This window comes from Argentina anserina, chromosome 2 (genome assembly GCF_933775445.1).
Source record: "Argentina anserina chromosome 2, drPotAnse1.1, whole genome shotgun sequence".
In the NCBI taxonomy this organism is placed as follows: domain Eukaryota; kingdom Viridiplantae; phylum Streptophyta; class Magnoliopsida; order Rosales; family Rosaceae; genus Argentina; species Argentina anserina.
The window spans coordinates 10,081,006-10,107,951 of record NC_065873.1 but is presented as its reverse complement, the minus strand read 5'-3'; positions in this window follow the sequence as shown (position 1 = coordinate 10,107,951).

Below are 26,946 nucleotides of genomic sequence, written 5' to 3'. Positions count from 1 at the left end.
CGATGTAAAGATACACAATTGGAATAGTAAAAATACGCAAACGATGTAAAGATACACAATTGGAATAGTAAAGATACGCAAACGATGTAAAGATACTCAGTTTGAAAGAAACACACTCCCACACTTGCAAAACTCTTAAATACAATAGAAACTCGCATCAGCAGCCTTACAGAAAGATACTCAAACGAGAAATGAAAAGATACACAATTGGAATAGTAAAGATACGAAAACGATGTAAAGATACACAATTGGAATAGTAAACATACGCAAACGATGTAAAGATATTCAGTTTGAAAGAAACACACTCCCACACTTGCAAAACTCTCAAATACAATAGAAACTCGCATAAGAAGCCTTACAGAAAGATACTCAAACGAGAAATGAAAAGATGCACAATTGGAATAGTAAAGATACGCAAACGATGTATAGATATACAATTGGAATAGTAAACATACGCAAACGATGTAAAGATACTCAGTTTGAAAGAAACACACTCCCACACTTGCAAAACTCTCAAATACAATAGAAACTCGCATCAGAAGCCTTACAGAAAGATACTCAAACGAGAAATGAAAAGATACACAATTGGAATAGTAAAGATACGCAAACGATGTAAAGATACTCAGTTTGAAAGAAACACACTCCCACACTTGCAAAACTCTCAAATACAATAGAAACTCGCATCAGAAGCCATACAGAAAGATACTCAAACGAGAAATGAAAAGATACACAACTGGAATAGTAAAGATACGCAAACGATGTAAAGATACTCAGTTTGAATGAAACACACTCCCACACTTGCAAAACTCTCAAATTCAATAGAAACTCGCATCAGAAAGCCTTACAGAAAGATACTCAAATGAGAAATGAAAAGATACACAATTGGAATAGTAAAGATACGCAAACGATGTAAAGATACTCAGTTTGAAAGAAACACACTCCCACACTTGCAAAACTCTCAAATACAAGAGAAACTCGCATCAGAAGCCATACAGAAAGATACTCAAACGAGAAATGAAAAGATACACAACTGGAATAGTAAAGATACGCAAACGATGTTAAGATACTCAGTTTGAAAGAAACACACTCCCACACTTGCAAAACTCTCAAATACAATGGAAACTCGTATCAGAAGCCATACAGAAAGATACTCAAATGAGAAATGAAAAGATACACAACTGGAATAGTAAAGATACGCAAACGATGTTAAGATACCCAATTGGAATAGTAAAGATACGCAAACGATGTAAAGATACTCAGTTTGAAAGAAACACACTCCCACACTTGCAAAACTCTCAAATTCAATAGAAACTCGCATCAGAAAGCCTTACAGAAAGATATTCAAACGAGAAATGAAAAGATACACAATTGGAATAGTAAAGATACGCAAACGATGTAAAGATACACAATTGGAATAGTTAAGATACGCAAACGATGTAAAGATACTCAGTTTGAAAGAAACACACTCCCACAATTGCAAAACTCTCAAATACAATAGAAACTCGCATCAGAAGCCTTACAGAAAGATACTCAAACGAGAAATGAAAAGATACACAATTGGAATAGTAAAGATACGCAAACGATGTAAAAATACACAATTGGAATAGTAAAGATACGCAAACGATGTAAAGATACTCAGTTTGAAAGAAACACACTCCCACACTTGCAAAACTCTCAAATACAATAGAAACTCGCATCAGAAGCCTTACAGAAAGATACTCAAACGAGAAATGAAAAGATACACAATTGGAATAGTAAAGATACGCAAACGATGTAAAGATACACAATTGGAATAGTAAAGATACGCAAACGATGTAAAGATACTTAGTTTGAAAGAAACACACTCCCACACTTGCAAAACTCTCAAATTCAATAGAAACTCGCATCAGAAAGCCTTACAGAAAGATACTCAAACTATAAATGAAAAGATACAATATTGGAATAGTAAAGATACGCAAACGATGTAAAGATACACAATTGGAATAGTAAAGATACGCAAACGATGTAAAGATACTCAGTTTGAAAGAAACACACTCCCACACTTGCAAAACTCTCAAATACAATAGAAACTCGCATCAGAAGCCATACAGAAAGATACTCAAACGAGAAATGAAAAGAAACACAACTGGAATAGTAAAGATACGCAAACGATGTAAAGATACTCAGTTTGAATGAAACACACTCCCACACTTGCAAAACTCTCAAATACAATAGAAACTCGCATCAGAAGCCTTACAGAAAGATACTCAAATGAGAAATGAAAAGATACACAATTGGAATAGTAAAGATACGAAAACGATGAAAAGATACACAATTGGAATAGTAAACATACGCAAACGAAGTAAAGATACTCAGTTTAAAAGAAACACACTCCCACACTTGCAAAACTCTCAAATACAATAGAAACTCGCATCAGAAGCCTTACAGAAAGATATTCAAACGAGAAATGAAAAGATGCACAATTGGAATAGTAAAGATACGCAAACGATGTAAAGATACACAATTGGAATAGTAAACATACGCAAACGATGTAAAGATACTCAGTTTGAAAGAAACACACTCCCACACTTGCAAAACTCTCAAATACAATAGAAACTCGCATCAGAAGCCTTACAGAAAGATACTCAAACGAGAAATGAAAAGATACACAATTGGAATAGTAAAGATACGCAAACGATGTAAAGATACACAATTGGAATAGTAAAGATACGCAAACGATGTAAAGATACTCAGTTTGAAAGAAACACACTCCCACACTTGCAAAACTCTCAAATACAATAGAAACTCGCATCAGAAGCCATACAGAAAGATACTCAAACGAGAAATGAAAAGATACACAACTGGAATAGTAAAGATACGCACACGATGTAAAGATACTCAGTTTGAATGAAACACACTCCCACACTTGCAAAACTCTCAAATTCAATAGAAACTCGCATCAGAAAGCCTTACAGAAAGATACTCAAATGAGAAATGAAAAGATACACAATTGGAATAGTAAAGATACGCAAACGATGTAAAGATACTCAGTTTGAAAGAAACACACTCCCACACTTGCAAAACTCGCAAATACAATAGAAACTCGCATCAGAAGCCATACAGAAAGATACTCAAACGAGAAATAAAAAGATACACAACTGGAATAGTAAAGATACGCAAACGATGTTAAGATACACAATTGGAATAGTAAAGATACTCAAACGATGTAAAGATACTCAGTTTGAAAGAAACACACTCCCACACTTGCAAAACTCTCAAATTCAATAGAAACTCGCATCAGAAAGCCTTACAGAAAGATATTCAAACGAGAAATGAAAAGATACACAATTGGAATAGTAAAGATACGCAAACGATGTAAAGATACACAATTGGAATAGTAAAGATACGCAAACGTTGTAAAGATACTCAGTTTGAAAGAAACACACTCCCACACTTGCAAAACTCTCAAATTCAATAGAAACTCGCATCAGAAAGCCTTACAGAAAGATACTCAAACGAGAAATGAAAAGATACACAATTGGAATAGTAAAGATACGCAAACGATGTAAAGATACTCAGTTTGAAAGAAACACACTCCCACACTTGCAAAACTCTCAAATTCAATAGAAACTCGCATCAGAAAGCCTTACAGAAAGATATTCAAACGAGAAATGAAAAGATACACAATTGGAATAGTAAAGATACGGAAACGATGTAAAGATACTCAGTTTGAAAGAAACACACTCCCAAACTTGCATAACTCTCAAATACAATAGAAACTCGCATCAGAAGCCTTACAGAAAGATACTCAAACGAGAAATGAAAAGATACACAATTGGAATAGTAAAGATACGGAAACGAAGTAAAGATACACAATTGGAATAGTAAACATACGCAAACGATATAAAGATACTCAGTTTGAAAGAAACACACTACCACACTTGCAAAACTCTCAAATACAATAGAAACTCGCATCAGAAGCCTTACAGAAAGATACTCAAACGAGAAAGGAAAAGATACACAATTGGAATAGTAAAGATACGCAAACGATGTAAAGATACACAATTGGAATAGTAAAGATACGCAAACGATGTAAAGATACACAATTGGAATAGTAAAGATACGCAAACGATGTAAAGATACTCAGTTTGAAAGAAACACACTCCCACACTTGCAAAACTCTCAAATTCAATAGAAACTCGCATCAGAAAGCCTTACAGAAAGATATTCAAACGAGAAATGAAAAGATACACAATTGGAATAGTAAAGATACGCAAACGATGTAAAGATACTCAGTTTGAAAGAAACACACTCCCACACTTGCAAAACTCGCAAATACAATAGAAACTCGCATCAGAAGTCATACAGAAAGATACTCAAACGAGAAATAAAAAGATACACAACTGGAATAGTAAAGATACGCAAACGATGTAAAGATACTCAGTTTGAATGAAACACACTCCCACACTTGCAAAACTCTCAAATTCAATAGAAACTCGCATCAGAAAGCCTTACAGAAAGATACTCAAATGAGAAATGAAAAGATACACAATTGGAATAGTAAAGATACGAAAACGATGTAAAGATACACAATTGGAATAGTAAACATACGCAAACGATGTAAAGATACTCAGTTTGAAAGAAACACACTCCCACACTTGCAAAACTCTCAAATACAATAGAAACTCGCATCAGAAGCCTTACAGAAAGATACTCAAACGAGAAATGAAAAGATACACAACTGGAATAGTAAAGATACGCAAACGATGTTAAGATACACAATTGGAATAGTAAAGATACTCAAACGATGTAAAGATACTCAGTTTGAAAGAAACACACTCCCACACTTGCAAAACTCTCAAATACAATAGAAACTCGCATCAGAAGCCTTACAGAAAGATACTCAAACGAGAAATGAAAAGATGCACAATTGGAATAGTTAAGATACGCAAACGATGTAAAGATACTCAGTTTGAAAGAAACACACTCCCACAATTGCAAAACTCTCAAATACAATAGAAACTCGCATCAGAAGCCTTACAGAAAGATACTCAAATGAGAAATGAAAAGATACACAATTGGAATAGTAAAGATACGAAAACGATGTAAAGATACACAATTGGAATAGTAAACATACGCAAACGATGTAAAGATACTCAGTTTGAAAGAAACACACTCCCACACTTGCAAAACTCTCAAATACAATAGAAACTCGCATCAGAAGCCTTACAGAAAGATACTCAAACGAGAAATGAAAAGATGCACAATTGGAATAGTAAAGATACGCAAACGATGTAAAATACACAATTGGAATAGTAAACATACGCAAACGATGTAAAGATACTCAGTTTGAAAGAAACACACTCCCACACTTGCAAAACTCTCAAATACAATAGAAACTCGCATCAGAAGCCTTACAGAAAGATACTCAAACGAGAAATGAAAAGTTACACAATTGGAATAGTAAAGATACGCAAACGATGTAAAGATACACAATTGGAAAAGTAAAGATACGCAAACGATGTAAAGATACACAATTGGAATAGTAAAGATACGCAAACGATGTAAAGATACTCAGTTTGAAAGAAACACACTCCCACACTTCCAAAACTCTCAAATACAATAGAAACTCGCATCAGAAGCCATACAGAAAGATACTCAAACGAGAAATGAAAAGATACACAACTGGAATAGTAAAGATACGCAAACGATGTTAAGATACACAATTGGAATAGTAAAGATACGCAAACGATGTAAAGATACTCAGTTTGAAAGAAACACACTCCCAAACTTGCAAAACTCTCAAATTCAATAAAAACTCGCAACAGAAAGCCTTACAGAAAGATATTCAAACGAGAAATGAAAAGATACACAATTGGAATAGTAAAGATACGCAAACGATGTAAAGATACACAATTGGAATAGTAAAGATACGCAAACGATGTAAAGATACTCAGTTTGAAAGAAACACACTCCCACACTTGCAAAACTCTCAAATTCAATAGAAACTCGCATCAGAAAGCCTTACAGAAAGATACTCAAACGAGAAATGAAAAGATACACAATTGGAATAGTAAAGATACTCAGTTTGAAAGAAACACACTCCCACACTTGCAAAACTCTTAAATACAATAGAAACTCGCATCAGAAGCCTTACATAAAGATACTCAAACGAGAAATGAAAAGACACACAATTGGAATAGTAAAGATACACAATTGGAATAGTAAAGATACGCAAACGATGTAAAGATACTCAGTTTGAAAGAAACACACTCCCACACTTGCAAAACTCTCAAATACAATAGAAACTCGCATCAGAAGCCTTACAGAAAGATACTCAAACGAGAAATGAAAAGATACACAATTGGAATAGTAAAGATACGCAAACGATGTAAAGATACACAATTGGAATAGTAAAGATACGCAAACGATGTAAAGATACACAATTGGAATAGTAAAGATACGCAAACGATGTAAAGATACTCAGTTTGAAAGAAACACACTCCCACACTTGCAAAACTCTCAAATTCAATAGAAACTCGCATCAGAAAGCCTTACAGAAAGATATTCAAACGAGAAATGAAAAGATACACAATTGGAATAGTAAAGATACGGAAACGATGTAAAGATACTCAGTTTGAAAGAAACACACTCCCAAACTTGCAAAACTCTCAAATTCAATAGAAACTCGCATCAGAAAGCCTTACAGAAAGATACTCAAACGAGAAATGAAAAGATACACAATTGGAATAGTAAAGATACGCAAACGATGTAAAGATACACAATTGGAATAGTAAAGATACGAAAACGATGTAAAGATACTCAGTTTGAAAGAAACACACTCCCACACTTGCAAAACTCTCAAATACAATAGAAACTCGCATGAGAAGCCTTACAGAAAGATACTCAAACGAGAAATGAAAAGATACACAATTGGAATAGTAAATATACGCAAACGATGTAAAGATACTCAGTTTGAAAGAAACACACTCCCACACTTGCAAAACTCTCAAATTCAATAGAAACTCGCATCAGAAAGCCTTACAGAAAGATATTCAAACGAGAAATGAAAAGATACACAATTGGAATATTAAAGATACGGAAACGATGTAAAGATACTCAGTTTGAAAGAAACACACTCCCAAACTTGCAAAACTCTCAAATACAATAGAAACTCGCATCAGAAGCCTTACAGAAAGATACTCAAACGAGAAATGAAAAGATACACAATTGGAATAGTAAAGATACGGAAACGAAGTAAAGATACACAATTGGAATAGTAAACATACGCAAACGATATAAAGATACTCAGTTTGAAAGAAACACACTACCACACTTGCAAAACTCTCAAATACAATAGAAACTCGCATCAGAAGCCTTACAGAAAGATACTCAAACGAGAAAGGAAAAGATACACAATTGGAATAGTAAAGATACGCAAACGATGTAAAGATACACAATTGGAAAAGTAAAGATATGCAAACGATGTAAAGATACACAATTGGAATAGTAAAGATACGCAAACTATGTAAAGATACTCAGTTTGAAAGAAACACACTCCCACACTTGCAAAACTCTCAAATTCAATAGAAACTCGCATCAGAAGCCTTACATAAAGATACTCAAACGAGAAATGAAAAGATACACAATTGGAATAGTAAAGATACGCAAACGATGTAAAGATACACAATTGGAATAGTAAAGATACGCAAACGATGTAAAGATACTCAGTTTGAAAGAAACACACTCCCACACTTGCAAAACTCTCAAATTCAATAGAAACTCGCATCAGAAAGCCTTACAGAAAGATACTCAAACGAGAAATGAAAAGATACACAATTGGAATAGTAAAGATACGCAAACGATGTAAAGATACTCAGTTTGAAAGAAACACACTCCCACACTTGCAAAACTCTTAAATACAATAGAAACTCGCATCAGAAGCCTTACATAAAGATACTCAAACGAGAAATGAAAAGATACACAATTGGAATAGTAAAGATACACAATTGGAATAGTAAAGATACGCAAACGATGTAAAGATACTCAGTTTGAAAGAAACACACTCCCACACTTGCAAAACTCTCAAATACAATAGAAACTCGCATCAGAAGCCATACAGAAAGATACTCAAATGAGAAATGAAAAGATACACAACTGGAATAGTAAAGATACGCAAACGATGTTAAGATACACAATTGGAATAGTAAAGCTACGCAAACAATGTAAAGATACTCAGTTTGAAAGAAACACACTCCTACACTTGCAAAACTCTCAAATACAATAGAAACTCGCATCAGAAGCCATACAGTAAAGATACTCAAACGAGAAATGAAAAGATACACAATTGGAATAGTAAAGATACGCAAACGATGTAAAGATACACAATTGGAATAGTAAAGATACGCAAACGATGTAAAGATACTCAGTTTGAAAGAAACACACTCCCACACTTGCAAAACTCTTAAATACAATAGAAACTCGCACCAGAAGCCTTACAGAAAGATACTCAAACGAGAAATGAAAAGATACACAATTGAAATAGTAAAGATACGCAAACGATGTAAAGATACACAATTGGAATAGTAAAGATACGCAAACGATGTAAAGATACTCAGTTTGAAAGAAACACACTCCCACACTTGCAAAACTCTCAAATACAATAGAAACTCGCATCAGAAGCCATACAGAAAGATACTCAAACGAGAAATGAAAAGATACACAACTGGAATAGTAAAGATACGCAAACGATGTTAAGATACACAATTGGAATAGTAAAGCTACGCAAACGATGTAAAGATACTCAGTTTGAAAGAAACACACTCCCACACTTGCAAAACTCTCAAATACAATAGAAACTCGCATCAGAAACCATACAGAAAGATACTCAAACGAGAAATGAAAAGATACACAACTGGAATAGTAAAGATACGCAAACGATGTTAAGATACACAATTGGAATAGTAAAGATACGCAAACGATGTAAAGATACTCAGTTTGAAAGAAACACACTCCCACACTTGCAAAACTCTCAAATTAAATAAAAACTCGCATCAGAAAGCCTTACAGAAAGATATTCAAACGAGAAATGAAAAGATACACAATTGGAATAGTAAAGATACGCAAACGATGTAAAGATACACAATTGGAATAGTAAAGATACGCAAACGATGTAAAGATACTCAGTTTGAAAGAAACACACTCCCACACTTGCAAAACTCTCAAATTCAATAGAAACTCGCATCAGAAAGCCTTACAGAAAGATACTCAAACGAGAAATGAAAAGATACACAATTGGAATAGTAAAGATACGAGAAATGAAAAGATACACAATTGGAATAGTAAAGATACGCAAACGATGTAAAGATACTCAGTTTGAAAGAAACACACTCCCACACTTGCAAAACTCTCAAATTCAATAGAAACTCGCATCACAAAGCCTTACAGAAAGATACTCAAACGAGAAATGAAAAAATACACAATTGGAATAGTAAAGATACGCAAACGATGTAAAGATACACAATTGGAATAGTAAAGATACGCAAACGATGTAAAGATACACAATTGGAAAAGTAAAGATACGCAAACGATGTAAAGATACACAATTGGAATAGTAAAGATACTCAGTTTGAAAGAAACACACTCCCACACTTGCAAAACTCTCAAATTCAATAGAAACTCGCATCAGAAAGCCTTACAGAAAGATACTCAAACGAGAAATGAAAAGATACACAATTGGAATAGTAAAGATACGCAAACGATGTAAAGATACTCAGTTTGAAAGAAACACACTCCCACACTTGCAAAACTCTTAAATACAATAGAAACTCGCATCAGAAGCCTTACATAAAGATACTCAAACGAGAAATGAAAAGATACACAATTGGAATAGTAAAGATACACAATTGGAATAGTAAAGATACGCAAACGATGTAAAGATACTCAGTTTGAAAGAAACACACTCCCACACTTGCAAAACTCTCAAATACAATAGAAACTCGCATCAGAAGCCATACAGAAAGATAATCAAACGAGAAATGAAAAGATACACAACTGGAATAGTAAAGATACGCAAACGATGTTAAGATACACAATTGGAATAGTAAAGATACGCAAACGATGTAAAGATACTCAGTTTGAAAGAAACACACTCCCACACTTGCAAAACTCTTAAATACAATAGAAACTCGCATCAGAAGCCTTACATAAAGATACTCAAACGAGAAATGAAAAGATACACAATTGGAATAGTAAAGATACACAATTGGAATAGTAAAGATACGCAAACGATGTAAAGATACTCAGTTTGAAAGAAACACACTCCCACACTTGCAAAACTCTCAAATACAATAGAAACTCGCATCAGAAGCCATACAGAAAGATACTCAAACGAGAAATGAAAAGATACAGAACTGGAATAGTAAAGATACGCAAACGATGTTAAGATACACAATTGGAATAGTAAAGATACGCAAACTATGTAAAGATACTCAGTTTGAAAGAAACACACTCCCACACTTGCAAAACTCTCAAATACAATAGAAACTCGCATCAGAAGCCTTACAGAAAGATACTCAAACGAGAAATGAAAAGATACACAACTGGAATAGTAAAGATACGCAAACGATGTTAAGATACACAATTGGAATAGTAAAGCTACGCAAACGATGTAAAGATACTCAGTTTGAAAGAAACACACTCCCACACTTGCAAAACTCTCAAATACAATAGAAACTCGCATCAGAAGCCATACAGTAAAGATACTCAAACGAGAAATGAAAAGATACACAACTGGAATAGTAAAGATACGCAAACGATGTAAAGATACACAATTGGAATAGTAAAGATACGCAAACGATGTAAAGATACTCAGTTTGAAAGAAACACACTCCCACACTTGCAAAACTCTCAAATACAATAGAAACTCGCATCAGAAGCCTTACAGAAAGATACTCAAACGAGAAATGAAAATATACACAATTGGAATAGTAAAGATACGCAAACGATGTAAAGATACACAATTGGAATAGTAAAGATACGCAAACGATGTAAAGATACTCAGTTTGAAAGAAACACACTCCCACACTTGCAAAACTCTCAAATACAATAGAAACTCGCATCAGAAGCCATACAGAAAGATACTCAAACGAGAAATGAAAAGATAATCAACTGGAATAGTAAAGATACGCAAACGATGTAAAGATACTCAGTTTGAAAGAAACACACTCCCGCACTTGAAAAACACTCAAATTCAATAGAAACTCGCATCAGAAAGCCTTACAGAAAGATACTCAAACGAGAAATGAAAAGATACACAATTGGAATAGTAAAGATACGCAAACGATGTAAAGATACACAATTGGAATAGTAAAGATACGCAAACGATGTAAAGATACTCAGTTTGAAAGAAACACACTCCCACACTTGCAAAACTCTCAAATACAATAGAAACTCGCATCAGAAGCCTTACAGAAAGATACTCAAACGAGAAATGAAAAGATACACAATTGGAATAGTAAAGATACGCAAACGATGTAAAGATACACAATTGGAATAGTAAACATACGCAAACGATGTAAAGATACTCAGTTTGAAAGAAACACACTCCCACACTTGCAAAACTCTCAAATACAATAGAAACTCGCATCAGAAGCCTTACAGAAAGATACTCAAACGAGAAATGAAAAGATACACAATTGGAATAGTAAAGATACGCAAACGATGTAAAGATACACAATTGGAAAAGTAAACATACGCAAACGATGTAAAGATACTCAGTTTGAAAGAAACACACTCCTAGACTTGCAAAACTCTCAAATACAATAGAAACTCGCATCAGAAGCCTTACAGAAAGATACTCAAACGAGAAATGAAAAGATACACAATTGGAATAGTAAAGATACGCAAACGATGTAAAGATACACAATTGGAATAGTAAACATACGCAAACGATGTAAAGATACTCAGTTTGAAAGAAACACACTCACACACTTGCAAAACTCTCAAATACAATAGAAACTCGCATCAGAAACCTTACAGAAAGATACTCAAACGAGAAATGAAAAGATACACAATTGGAATAGTAAAGATACGCAAACGATGTAAAGATACTCAGTTTGAATGAGACACACTCCCACACTTGCAAAACTCTCAAATTCAATAGAAACTCGCATCAGAAAGCCTTACAGAAAGATACTCAAACGAGAAATGAAAAGATACACAATTAGAATAGTAAAGATACGCAAACGAGAAATGAAAAGATACACAATTGGAATAGTAAAGATACGCAAACGATGTAAAGATACACAATTGGAATAGTAAAGATACGCAAACGATGTAAAGATACTCAGTTTGAAAGAAACACACTCCCACACTTGCAAAACTCTCAAATTCAATAGAAACTCGCATCACAAAGCCTTACAGAAAGATACTCAAACGAGAAATGAAAAAATACACAATTGGAATAGTAAAGATACGCAAACGATGTAAAGATACACAATTGGAATAGTAAAGATACGCAAACGATGTAAAGATACACAATTGGAAAAGTAAAGATACGCAAACGATGTAAAGATACTCAGTTTGAAAGAAACACACTCCCACACTTGCAAAACTCTCAAATACAATAGAAACTCGCATCAGAAGCCATACAGAAAGATACTCAAACGAGAAATGAAAAGATAATCAACTGGAATAGTAAAGATACGCAAACGATGTAAAGATACTCAGTTTGAAAGAAACACACTCCCACACTTGAAAAACACTCAAATTCAATAGAAACTCGCATCAGAAAGCCTTACAGAAAGATACTCAAACGAGAAATGAAAAGATACACAATTGGAATAGTAAAGATACGCAAACGATGTAAAGATACACAATTGGAATAGTAAAGATACGCAAACGATGTAAAGATACTCAGTTTGAAAGAAACACACTCCCACACTTGCAAAACTCTCAAATACAATAGAAACTCGCATCAGAAGCCTTACAGAAAGATACTCAAACGAGAAATGAAAAGATACACAATTGGAATAGTAAAGATACGCAAACGATGTAAAGATACACAATTGGAATAGTAAACATACGCAAACGATGTAAAGATACTCAGTTTGAAAGAAACACACTCCCACACTTGCAAAACTCTCAAATACAATAGAAACTCGCATCAGAAGCCTTACAGAAAGATACTCAAACGAGAAATGAAAAGATACACAATTGGAATAGTAAAGATACGCAAACGATGTAAAGATACACAATTGGAAAAGTAAACATACGCAAACGATGTAAAGATACTCAGTTTGAAAGAAACACACTCCTAGACTTGCAAAACTCTCAAATACAATAGAAACTCGCATCAGAAGCCTTACAGAAAGATACTCAAACGAGAAATGAAAAGATACACAATTGGAATAGTAAAGATACGCAAACGATGTAAAGATATACAATTGGAAAAGTAAACATACGCAAACGATGTAAAGATACTCAGTTTGAAAGAAACACACTCCTAGACTTGCAAAACTCTCAAATACAATAGAAACTCGCATCAGAAGCCTTACAGAAAGATACTCAAACGAGAAATGAAAAGATACACAATTGGAATAGTAAAGATACGCAAACGATGTAAAGATACACAATTGGAATAGTAAACATACGCAAACGATGTAAAGATACTCAGTTTGAAAGAAACACACTCACACACTTGCAAAACTCTCAAATACAATAGAAACTCGCATCAGAAACCTTACAGAAAGATACTCAAACGAGAAATGAAAAGATACACAATTGGAATAGTAAAGATACGCAAACGATGTAAAGATACTCAGTTTGAATGACACACACTCCCACACTTGCAAAACTCTCAAATTCAATAGAAACTCGCATCAGAAAGCCTTACAGAAAGATACTCAAACGAGAAATGAAAAGATACACAATTAGAATAGTAAAGATACGCAAACGAGAAATGAAAAGATACACAATTGGAATAGTAAAGATACGCAAACGATGTAAAGATACACAATTGGAATAGTAAAGATACGCAAACGATGTAAAGATACTCAGTTTGAAAGAAACACACTCCCACACTTGCAAAACTCTCAAATTCAATAGAAACTCGCATCACAAAGCCTTACAGAAAGATACTCAAACGAGAAATGAAAAGATACACAATTGGAATAGTAAAGATACGCAAACGATGTAAAGATACACAATTGGAATAGTAAAGATACGCAAACGATGTAAAGATACACAATTGGAAAAGTAAAGATACGCAAACGATGTAAAGATACTCAGTTTGAAAGAAACACACTCCCACACTTGCAAAACTCTCAAATACAATAGAAACTCGCATCAGAAGCCTTACAGAAAGATACTCAAACGAGAAATGAAAAGATAATCAACTGGAATAGTAAAGATACGCAAACGATGTAAAGATACTCAGTTTGAAAGAAACACACTCCCACACTTGAAAAACACTCAAATTCAATAGAAACTCGCATCAGAAAGCCTTACAGAAAGATACTCAAACGAGAAATGAAAAGATACACAATTGGAATAGTAAAGATACGCAAACGATGTAAAGATACACAATTGGAATAGTAAAGATACGCAAACGATGTAAAGATACTCAGTTTGAAAGAAACACACTCCCACACTTGCAAAACTCTCAAATACAATAGAAACTCGCATCAGAAGCCTTACAGAAAGATACTCAAACGAGAAATGAAAAGATACACAATTGGAATAGTAAAGATACGCAAACGATGTAAAGATACACAATTGGAATAGTAAACATACGCAAACGATGTAAAGATACTCAGTTTGAAAGAAACACACTCCCACACTTGCAAAACTCTCAAATACAATAGAAACTCGCATCAGAAGCCTTACAGAAAGATACTCAAACGAGAAATGAAAAGATACACAATTGGAATAGTAAAGATACGCAAACGATGTAAAGATACACAATTGGAAAAGTAAACATACGCAAACGATGTAAAGATACTCAGTTTGAAAGAAACACACTCCTAGACTTGCAAAACTCTCAAATACAATAGAAACTCGCATCAGAAGCCTTACAGAAAGATACTCAAACGAGAAATGAAAAGATACACAATTGGAATAGTAAAGATACGCAAACGATGTAAAGATATACAATTGGAATAGTAAACATACGCAAACGATGTAAAGATACTCAGTTTGAAAGAAACACACTCACACACTTGCAAAACTCTCAAATACAATAGAAACTCGCATCAGAAGCCTTACAGAAAGATACTCAAACGAGAAATGAAAAGATACACAATTGGAATAGTAAAGATACGCAAACGATGTAAAGATACACAATTGGAATAGTAAAGATACGCAAACGATGTAAAGATACTCAGTTTGAAAGAGACACACTCCCACACTTGCAAAACTCTTAAATTCAATAGAAACTCGCATCAGAAAGCCTTACAGAAAGATACTCAAACGAGAAATGAAAAGATACACAATTAGAATAGTAAAGATACGCAAACGATGTAAAGATACTCAGTTTGAAAGAAACACACTCCCACACTTGCAAAACTCTCAAATTCAATAGAAACTCGCATCAGAAAGCCTTACAGAAAGATACTTAAACGAGAAATGAAAAAATACACAATTGGAATAGTACAGATACGCAAACGATGTAAAGATACACAATTGGAATAGTTAAGATACGCAAACGATGTAAAGATACACAATTGGAATAGTAAAGATACGCAAACGATGTAAAGATACTCAGTTTGAAAGAAACACACTCCCACACTTGCAAAACTCTCAAATACAATAGAAACTCGCATCAGAAGCCATACAGAAAGATACTCAAACGAGAAATGAAAAGATACACAATTGGAATAGTAAAGATACGCAAACGATGTAAAGATACTCAGTTTGAAAGAAACACATTCCCACACTTGCAAAACTCTCAAATTCAATAGAAAGTCGCATCACAAAGCCTTACAGAAAGATACTCAAACGAGAAATGAAAAGATACACAATTGGAATAGTAAAGATACGAGAAATGAAAAGATACACAATTGGAATAGTAAAGATACGCAAACGATGTAAAGATACTCAGTTTGAAAGAAACACACTCCCACACTTGCAAAACTCTCAAATTCAATAGAAACTCGCATCAGAAAGCCTTACAGAAAGATACTCAAACGAGAAATGAAAAGATACACAATTGGAATAGTAAAGATACGCAAACGATGTAAAGATACACAATTGGAATAGTAAAGATACGCAAACGATGTAAAGATACTCAGTTTGAAAGAAACACACTCCCACACTTGCAAAACTCTCAAATACAATAGAAACTCGCATCAGAAGCCATACAGAAAGATACTCAAACGAGAAATGAAAAGATAATCAACTGGAATAGTAAAGATACGCAAACGATGTAAAGATACTCAGTTTGAAAGAAACACACTCCCACACTTGAAAAACACTCAAATTCAATAGAAACTCGCATCAGAAAGCCTTACAGAAAGATACTCAAACGAGAAATGAAAAGATACACAATTGGAATAGTAAAGATACGCAAACGATGTAAAGATACACAATTGGAATAGTAAAGATACGCAAACGATGTAAAGATACTCAGTTTGAAAGAAACACACTCCCACACTTGCAAAACTCTCAAATACAATAGAAACTCGCATCAGAAGCCTTACAGAAAGATACTCAAACGAGAAATGAAAAGATACACAATTGGAATAGTAAAGATACGCAAACGATGTAAAGATACACAATTGGAATAGTAAACATACGCAAACGATGTAAAGATACTCAGTTTGAAAGAAACACACTCCCACACTTGCAAAACTCTCAAATACAATAGAAACTCGCATCAGAAGCCTTACAGAAAGATACTCAAACGAGAAATGAAAAGATACACAATTGGAATAGTAAAGATACGCAAACGATGTAAAGATACACAATTGGAAAAGTAAACATACGCAAACGATGTAAAGATACTCAGTTTGAAAGAAACACACTCCTAGACTTGCAAAACTCTCAAATACAATAGAAACTCGCATCAGAAGCCTTACAGAAAGATACTCAAACGAGAAATGAAAAGATACACAATTGGAATAGTAAAGATACGCAAACGATGTAAAGATATACAATTGGAATAGTAAACATACGCAAACGATGTAAAGATACTCAGTTTGAAAGAAACACACTCACACACTTGCAAAACTCTCAAATACAATAGAAACTCGCATCAGAAGCCTTACAGAAAGATACTCAAACGAGAAATGAAAAGATACACAATTGGAATAGTAAAGATACGCAAACGATGTAAAGATACACAATTGGAATAGTAAAGATACGCAAACGATGTAAAGATACTCAGTTTGAAAGAGACACACTCCCACACTTGCAAAACTCTTAAATTCAATAGAAACTCGCATCAGAAAGCCTTACAGAAAGATACTCAAACGAGAAATGAAAAGATACACAATTAGAATAGTAAAGATACGCAAACGATGTAAAGATACTCAGTTTGAAAGAAACACACTCCCACACTTGCAAAACTCTCAAATTCAATAGAAACTCGCATCAGAAAGCCTTACAGAAAGATACTTAAACGAGAAATGAAAAAATACACAATTGGAATAGTACAGATACGCAAACGATGTAAAGATACACAATTGGAATAGTTAAGATACGCAAACGATGTAAAGATACACAATTGGAATAGTAAAGATACGCAAACGATGTAAAGATACTCAGTTTGAAAGAAACACACTCCCACACTTGCAAAACTCTCAAATTCAATAGAAACTCGCATCAGAAGCCATACAGAAAGATACTCAAACGAGAAATGAAAAGATACACAATTGGAATAGTAAAGATACGCAAACGATGTAAAGATACTCAGTTTGAAAGAAACACATTCCCACACTTGCAAAACTCTCAAATTCAATAGAAAGTCGCATCACAAAGCCTTACAGAAAGATACTCAAACGAGAAATGAAAAGATACACAATTGGAATAGTAAAGATACGAGAAATGAAAAGATACACAATTGGAATAGTAAAGATACGCAAACGATGTAAAGATACTCAGTTTGAAAGAAACACACTCCCACACTTGCAAAACTCTCAAATTCAATAGAAACTCGCATCAGAAAGCCTTACAGAAAGATACTCAAACGAGAAATGAAAAGATACACAATTGGAATAGTAAAGATACGCAAACGATGTAAAGATACTCAGTTTGAAAGAAACACACTCCCACACTTGCAAAACTCTCAAATTCAATAAAAACTCGCATCAGAAAGCCTTACAGAAAGATATTCAAACGAGAAATGAAAAGATACACAATTGGAATAGTAAAGATACGCAAACGATGTAAAGATACTCAGTTTGAAAGAAACACACTCCCACACTTGCAAAACTCTTAAATACAATAGAAACTCGCATCAGAAGCCATACAGAAAGATACTCAAACGAGAAATGAAAAGATACACAACTGGAATAGTAAAGATACGCAAACGATGTTAAGATACACAATTGGAATAGTAAAGATACGCAAACGATGTAAAGATACTCAGTTTGAAAGAAACACACTCCCACACTTGCAAAACTCTCAAATACAATAGAAACTCGCATCAGAAGCCTTACAGAAAGATACTCAAACGAGAAATGAAAAGATACACAATTGGAATAGTAAAGATACGCAAACGATGTAAAGATACTCAGTTTGAAAGAAACACACTCCCACACTTGCAAAACTCTCAAATTCAATAGAAACTCGCATCACAAAGCCTTACAGAAAGATACTCAAACGGGAAATGAAAAAATACACAATTGGAATAGTAAAGATACGCAAACGATGTAAAGATACACAATTGGAATAGTAAAGATACGCAAACGATGTAAAGATACTCAGTTTGAAAGAAACACACTCCCACACTTGCAAAACTCTCAAATTCAATAAAAACTCGCATCAGAAAGCCTTACAGAAAGATATTCAAACGAGAAATGAAAAGATACACAATTGGAATAGTAAAGATACGCAAACGATGTAAAGATACTCAGTTTGAAAGAAACACACTCCCACACTTGCAAAACTCTTAAATACAATAGAAACTCGCATCAGAAGCCATACAGAAAGATACTCAAACGAGAAATGAAAAGATACACAACTGGAATAGTAAAGATACGCAAACGATGTTAAGATACACAATTGGAATAGTAAAGATACGCAAACGATGTAAAGATACTCAGTTTGAAAGAAACACACTCCCACACTTGCAAAACTCTCAAATTCAATAAAAACTCGCATCAGAAAGCCTTACAGAAAGATATTCAAACGAGAAATGAAAAGATACACAATTGGAATAGTAAAGATACGCAAACGATGTAAAGATACTCAGTTTGAAAGAAACACACTCCCACACTTGCAAAACTCTTAAATACAATAGAAACTCGCATCAGAAGCCATACAGAAAGATACTCAAACGAGAAATGAAAAGATACACAACTGGAATAGTAAAGATACGCAAACGATGTTAAGATACACAATTGGAATAGTAAAGATACGCAAACGATGTAAAGATACTCAGTTTGAAAGAAACACACTCCCACACTTGCAAAACTCTCAAATACAATAGAAACTCGCATCAGAAGCCTTACAGAAAGATACTCAAACGAGAAATGAAAAGATACACAATTGGAATAGTAAAGATACGCAAACGATGTAAAGATACACAATTGGAATAGTAAAGATACGCAAACGATGTAAAGATACTCAGTTTGAAAGAAACACACTCCCACACTTGCAAAACTCTCAAATACAATAGAAACTCGCATCAGAAGCCATACAGAAAGATACTCAAACGAGAAATGAAAAGATAATCAACTGGAATAGTAAAGATACGCAAACGATGTAAAGATACTCAGTTTGAAAGAAACACACTCCCGCACTTGAAAAACACTCAAATTCAATAGAAACTCGCATCAGAAAGCCTTACAGAAAGATACTCAAACGAGAAATGAAAAGATACACAATTGGAATAGTAAAGATACGCAAACGATGTAAAGATACACAATTGGAATAGTAAAGATACGCAAACGATGTAAAGATACTCAGTTTGAAAGAAACACACTCCCACACTTGCAAAACTCTCAAATACAATAGAAACTCGCATCAGAAGCCTTACAGAAAGATACTCAAACGAGAAATGAAAAGATACACAATTGGAATAGTAAAGATACGCAAACGATGTAAAGATACACAATTGGAATAGTAAACATACGCAAACGATGTAAAGATACTCAGTTTGAAAGAAACACACTCCCACACTTGCAAAACTCTCAAATACAATAGAAACTCGCATCAGAAGCCTTACAGAAAGATACTCAAACGAGAAATGAAAAGATACACAATTGGAATAGTAAAGATACGCAAACGATGTAAAGATACACAATTGGAAAAGTAAACATACGCAAACGATGTAAAGATACTCAGTTTGAAAGAAACACACTCCAAGACTTGCAAAACTCTCAAATACAATAGAAACTCGCATCAGAAGCCTTACAGAAAGATACTCAAACGAGAAATGAAAAGATACACAATTGGAATAGTAAAGATACGCAAACGATGTAAAGATACACAATTGGAATAGTAAACATACGCAAACGATGTAAAGATACTCAGTTTGAAAGAAACACACTCACACACTTGCAAAACTCTCAAATACAATAGAAACTCGCATCAGAAGCCTTACAGAAAGATACTCAAACGAGAAATGAAAAGATACACAATTGGAATAGTAAAGATACGCAAACGATGTAAAGATACTCAGTTTGAAAGAGACACACTCCCACACTTGCAAAACTCTCAAATTCAATAGAAACTCGCATCAGAAAGCCTTACAGAAAGATACTCAAACGAGAAATGAAAAGATACACAATTAGAATAGTAAAGATACGCAAACGAGAAATGAAAAGATACACAATTGGAATAGTAAAGATACGCAAACGATGTAAAGATACACAATTGGAATAGTAAAGATACGCAAACGATGTAAAGATACTCAGTTTGAAAGAAACACACTCCCACACTTGAAAAACACTCAAATTCAATAGAAACTCGCATCAGAAAGCCTTACAGAAAGATACTCAAACGAGAAATGAAAAAATACACAATTGGAATAGTAAAGATACGCAAACGATGTAAAGATACACAATTGGAATAGTAAACATACGCAAACGATGTAAAGATACTCAGTTTGAAAGAAACACACTCCCACACTTGCAAAACTCTCAAATACAATAGAAACTCGCATCAGAAGCCTTACAGAAAGATACTCAAACGAGAAATGAAAAGATACACAATTGGAATAGTAAAGATACGCAAACGATGTAAAGATACACAATTGGAAAAGTAAACATACGCAAACGATGTAAAGATACTCAGTTTGAAAGAAACACACTCCTAGACTTGCAAAACTCTCAAATACAATAGAAACTCGCATCAGAAGCCTTACAGAAAGATACTCAAACGAGAAATGAAAAGATACACAATTGGAATAGTAAAGATACGCAAACGATGTAAAGATACACAATTGGAATAGTAAACATACGCAAACGATGTAAAGATACTCAGTTTGAAAGAAACATACTCACACACTTGCAAAACTCTCAAATACAATAGAAACTCGCATCAGAAGCCTTACAGAAAGATACTCAAACGAGAAATGAAAAGATACACAATTGGAATAGTAAAGATACGCAAACGATGTAAAGATACACAATTGGAATAGTAAAGATACGCAAACGATGTAAAGATACTCAGTTTGAAAGAGACACACTCCCACACTTGCAAAACTCTCAAATACAATAGAAACTCGCATCAGAAGCCTTACAGAAAGATACTCAAACGAGAAATGAAAAGATACACAATTGGAATAGTAAAGATACGCAAACGATGTAAAGATACTCAGTTTGAAAGAGACACACTCCCACACTTGCAAAACTCTCAAATTCAATAGAAACTCGCATCAGAAAGCCTTACAGAAAGATACTCAAACGAGAAATGAAAAGATACACAATTAGAATAGTAAAGATACGCAAACGAGAAATGAAAAGATACACAATTGGAATAGTAAAGATACGCAAACGATGTAAAGATACACAATTGGAATAGTAAAGATACGCAAACGATGTAAAGATACTCAGTTTGAAAGAAACACACTCCCACACTTGAAAAACACTCAAATTCAATAGAAACTCGCATCAGAAAGCCTTACAGAAAGATACTCAAACGAGAAATGAAAAAATACACAATTGGAATAGTAAAGATACGCAAACGATGTAAAGATACACAATTGGAATAGTAAACATACGCAAACGATGTAAAGATACTCAGTTTGAAAGAAACACACTCCCACACTTGCAAAACTCTCAAATACAATAGAAACTCGCATCAGAAGCCTTACAGAAAGATACTCAAACGAGAAATGAAAAGATACACAATTGGAATAGTAAAGATACGCAAACGATGTAAAGATACACAATTGGAAAAGTAAACATACGCAAACGATGTAAAGATACTCAGTTTGAAAGAAACACACTCCTAGACTTGCAAAACTCTCAAATACAATAGAAACTCGCATCAGAAGCCTTACAGAAAGATACTCAAACGAGAAATGAAAAGATACACAATTGGAATAGTAAAGATACGCAAACGATGTAAAGATACACAATTGGAATAGTAAACATACGCAAACGATGTAAAGATACTCAGTTTGAAAGAAACACACTCACACACTTGCAAAACTCTCAAATACAATAGAAACTCGCATCAGAAGCCTTACAGAAAGATACTCAAACGAGAAATGAAAAGATACACAATTGGAATAGTAAAGATACGCAAACGATGTAAAGATACACAATTGGAATAGTAAAGATACGCAAACGATGTAAAGATACTCAGTTTGAAAGAAACACACTCCCACACTTGCAAAACTCTCAAATACAATAGAAACTCGCATCAGAAGCCTTACAGAAAGATACTCAAACGAGAAATGAAAAGATACACAATTGGAATAGTAAAGATACGCAAACGATGTAAAGATACACAATTGGAATAGTAAACATACGCAAACGATGTAAAGATACTCAGTTTGAAAGAAACACACTCCCACACTTGCAAAACTCTCAAATACAATAGAAACTCGCATCAGAAGCCTTACAGAAAGATACTCAAACGAGAAATGAAAAGATACACAATTGGAATAGTAAAGATACGCAAACGATGTAAAGATACACAATTGGAAAAGTAAACATACGCAAACGATGTAAAGATACTCAGTTTGAAAGAAACACACTCCTAGACTTGCAAAACTCTCAAATACAATAGAAACTCGCATCAGAAGCCTTACAGAAAGATACTCAAACGAGAAATGAAAAGATACACAATTGGAATAGTAAAGATACGCAAACGATGTAAAGATACACAATTGGAATAGTAAAGATACGCAAACGATGTAAAGATACTCAGTTTGAAAGAGACACACTCCCACACTTGCAAAACTCTCAAATTCAATAGAAACTCGCATCAGAAAGCCTTACAGAAAGATACTCAAACGAGAAATGAAAAGATACACAACTGGAATAGTAAAGATACGCAAACGATGTTAAGATACACAATTGGAATAGTAAAGATACGCAAACGATGTAAAGATACTCAGTTTGAAAGAAACACACTCCCACACTTGCAAAACTCTCAAATACAATAGAAACTCGCATCAGAAGCCTTACAGAAAGATACTCAAACGAGAAATGAAAAGATACACAATTGGAATAGTAAAGATACGCAAACGATGTAAAGATACACAATTGGAAAAGTAAACATACGCAAACGATGTAAAGATACTCAGTTTGAAAGAAACACACTCCTAGACTTGCAAAACTCTCAAATACAATAGAAACTCGCATCAGAAGCCTTACAGAAAGATACTCAAACGAGAAATGAAAAGATACACAATTGGAATAGTAAAGATACGCAAACGATGTAAAGATACACAATTGGAATAGTAAACATACGCAAACGATGTAAAGATACTCAGTTTGAAAGAAACACACTCACACACTTGCAAAACTCTCAAATACAATAGAAACTCGCATCAGAAGCCTTACAGAAAGATACTCAAACGAGAAATGAAAAGATACACAATTGGAATAGTAAAGATACGCAAACGATGTAAAGATACACAATTGGAAAAGTAAACATACGCAAACGATGTAAAGATACTCAGTTTGAAAGAAACACACTCCTAGACTTGCAAAACTCTCAAATACAATAGAAACTCGCATCAGAAGCCTTACAGAAAGATACTCAAACGAGAAATGAAAAGATACACAATTGGAATAGTAAAGATACGCAAACGATGTAAAGATACACAATTGGAATAGTAAACATACGCAAACGATGTAAAGATACTCAGTTTGAAAGAAACACACTCACACACTTGCAAAACTCTCAAATACAATAGAAACTCGCATCAGAAGCCTTACAGAAAGATACTCAAACGAGAAATGAAAAGATACACAATTGGAATAGTAAAGATACGCAAACGATGTAAAGATACACAATTGGAATAGTAAAGATACGCAAACGATGTAAAGATACTCAGTTTGAAAGAAACACACTCCCACACTTGCAAAACTCTCAAATACAATAGAAACTCGCATCAGAAGCCTTACAGAAAGATACTCAAACGAGAAATGAAAAGATACACAATTGGAATAGTAAAGATACGCAAACGATGTAAAGATACACAATTGGAATAGTAAACATACGCAAACGATGTAAAGATACTCAGTTTGAAAGAAACACACTCCCACACTTGCAAAACTCTCAAATACAATAGAAACTCGCATCAGAAGCCTTACAGAAAGATACTCAAACGAGAAATGAAAAGATACACAATTGGAATAGTAAAGATACGCAAACGATGTAAAGATACACAATTGGAAAAGTAAACATACGCAAACGATGTAAAGATACTCAGTTTGAAAGAAACACACTCCTAGACTTGCAAAACTCTCAAATACAATAGAAACTCGCATCAGAAGCCTTACAGAAAGATACTCAAACGAGAAATGAAAAGATACACAATTGGAATAGTAAAGATACGCAAACGATGTAAAGATACACAATTGGAATAGTAAAGATACGCAAACGATGTAAAGATACTCAGTTTGAAAGAGACACACTCCCACACTTGCAAAACTCTCAAATTCAATAGAAACTCGCATCAGAAAGCCTTACAGAAAGATACTCAAACGAGAAATGAAAAGATACACAACTGGAATAGTAAAGATACGCAAACGATGTTAAGATACACAATTGGAATAGTAAAGATACGCAAACGATGTAAAGATACTCAGTTTGAAAGAAACACACTCCCACACTTGCAAAACTCTCAAATACAATAGAAACTCGCATCAGAAGCCTTACAGAAAGATACTCAAACGAGAAATGAAAAGATACACAATTGGAATAGTAAAGATACGCAAACGATGTAAAGATACACAATTGGAATAGTAAAGATACGCAAACGATGTAAAGATACTCAGTTTGAAAGAAACACACTCCCACACTTGCAAAACTCTCAAATACAATAGAAACTCGCATCAGAAGCCATACAGAAAGATACTCAAACGAGAAATGAAAAGATAATCAACTGGAATAGTAAAGATACGCAAACGATGTAAAGATACTCAGTTTGAAAGAAACACACTCCCGCACTTGAAAAACACTCAAATTCAATAGAAACTCGCATCACAAAGCCTTACAGAAAGATACTCAAACGAGAAATGAAAAAATACACAATTGGAATAGTAAAGATACGCAAACGATGTAAAGATACACAATTGGAATAGTAAAGATACGCAAACGATGTAAAGATACACAATTGGAAAAGTAAAGATACGCAAACGATGTAAAGATACACAATTGGAATAGTAAAGATACGCAAACGATGTAAAGATACTCAGTTTGAAAGAAACACACTCCCACACTTGCAAAACTCTCAAATTCAATAGAAGCTCGCATCACAAAGCCTTACAGAAAGATACTCAAACGAGAAATGAAAAAATACACAATTGGAATAGTAAAGATACGCAAACGATGTAAAGATACACAATTGGAATAGTAAAGATACGCAAACGATGTAAAGATACACAATTGGAAAAGTAAAGATACGCAAACGATGTAAAGATACACAATTGGAATAGTAAAGATACGCAAACTATGTAAAGATACTCAGTTTGAAAGAAACACACTCCCACACTTGCAAAACTCTCAAATTCAATAGAAACTCGCATCAGAAAGCCTTACAGAAAGATACTCAAACGAGAAATGAAAAGATACATAATTGGAATAGTAAAGATACGCAAACGATGTAAAGATACTCAGTTTGAAAGAAACACACTCCCACACTTGCAAAACTCTTAAATACAATAGAAACTCGCATCAGAAGCCTTACATAAAGATACTCAAACGAGAAATGAAAAGATACACAATTGGAATAGTAAAGATACACAATTGGAATAGTGAAGATACGCAAACGATGTAAAGATACTCAGTTTGAAAGAAACACACTCCCACACTTGCAAAACTCTTAAATACAATAGAAACTCGCATCAGAAGCCATACAGAAAGATACTCAAACGAGAAATGAAAAGATACACAACTGGAATAGTAAAGATACGCAAACGATGTTAAGATACACAATTAGAATAGTAAAGCTACGCAAACGATGTAAAGATACTCAGTTTGAAAGAAACACACTCCCACACTTGCAAAACTCTCAAATTCAATAAAAACTCGCATCAGAAAGCCTTACAGAAAGATATTCAAACGAGAAATGAAAAGATACACAATTGGAATAGTAAAGATACGCAAACGATGTAAAGATAC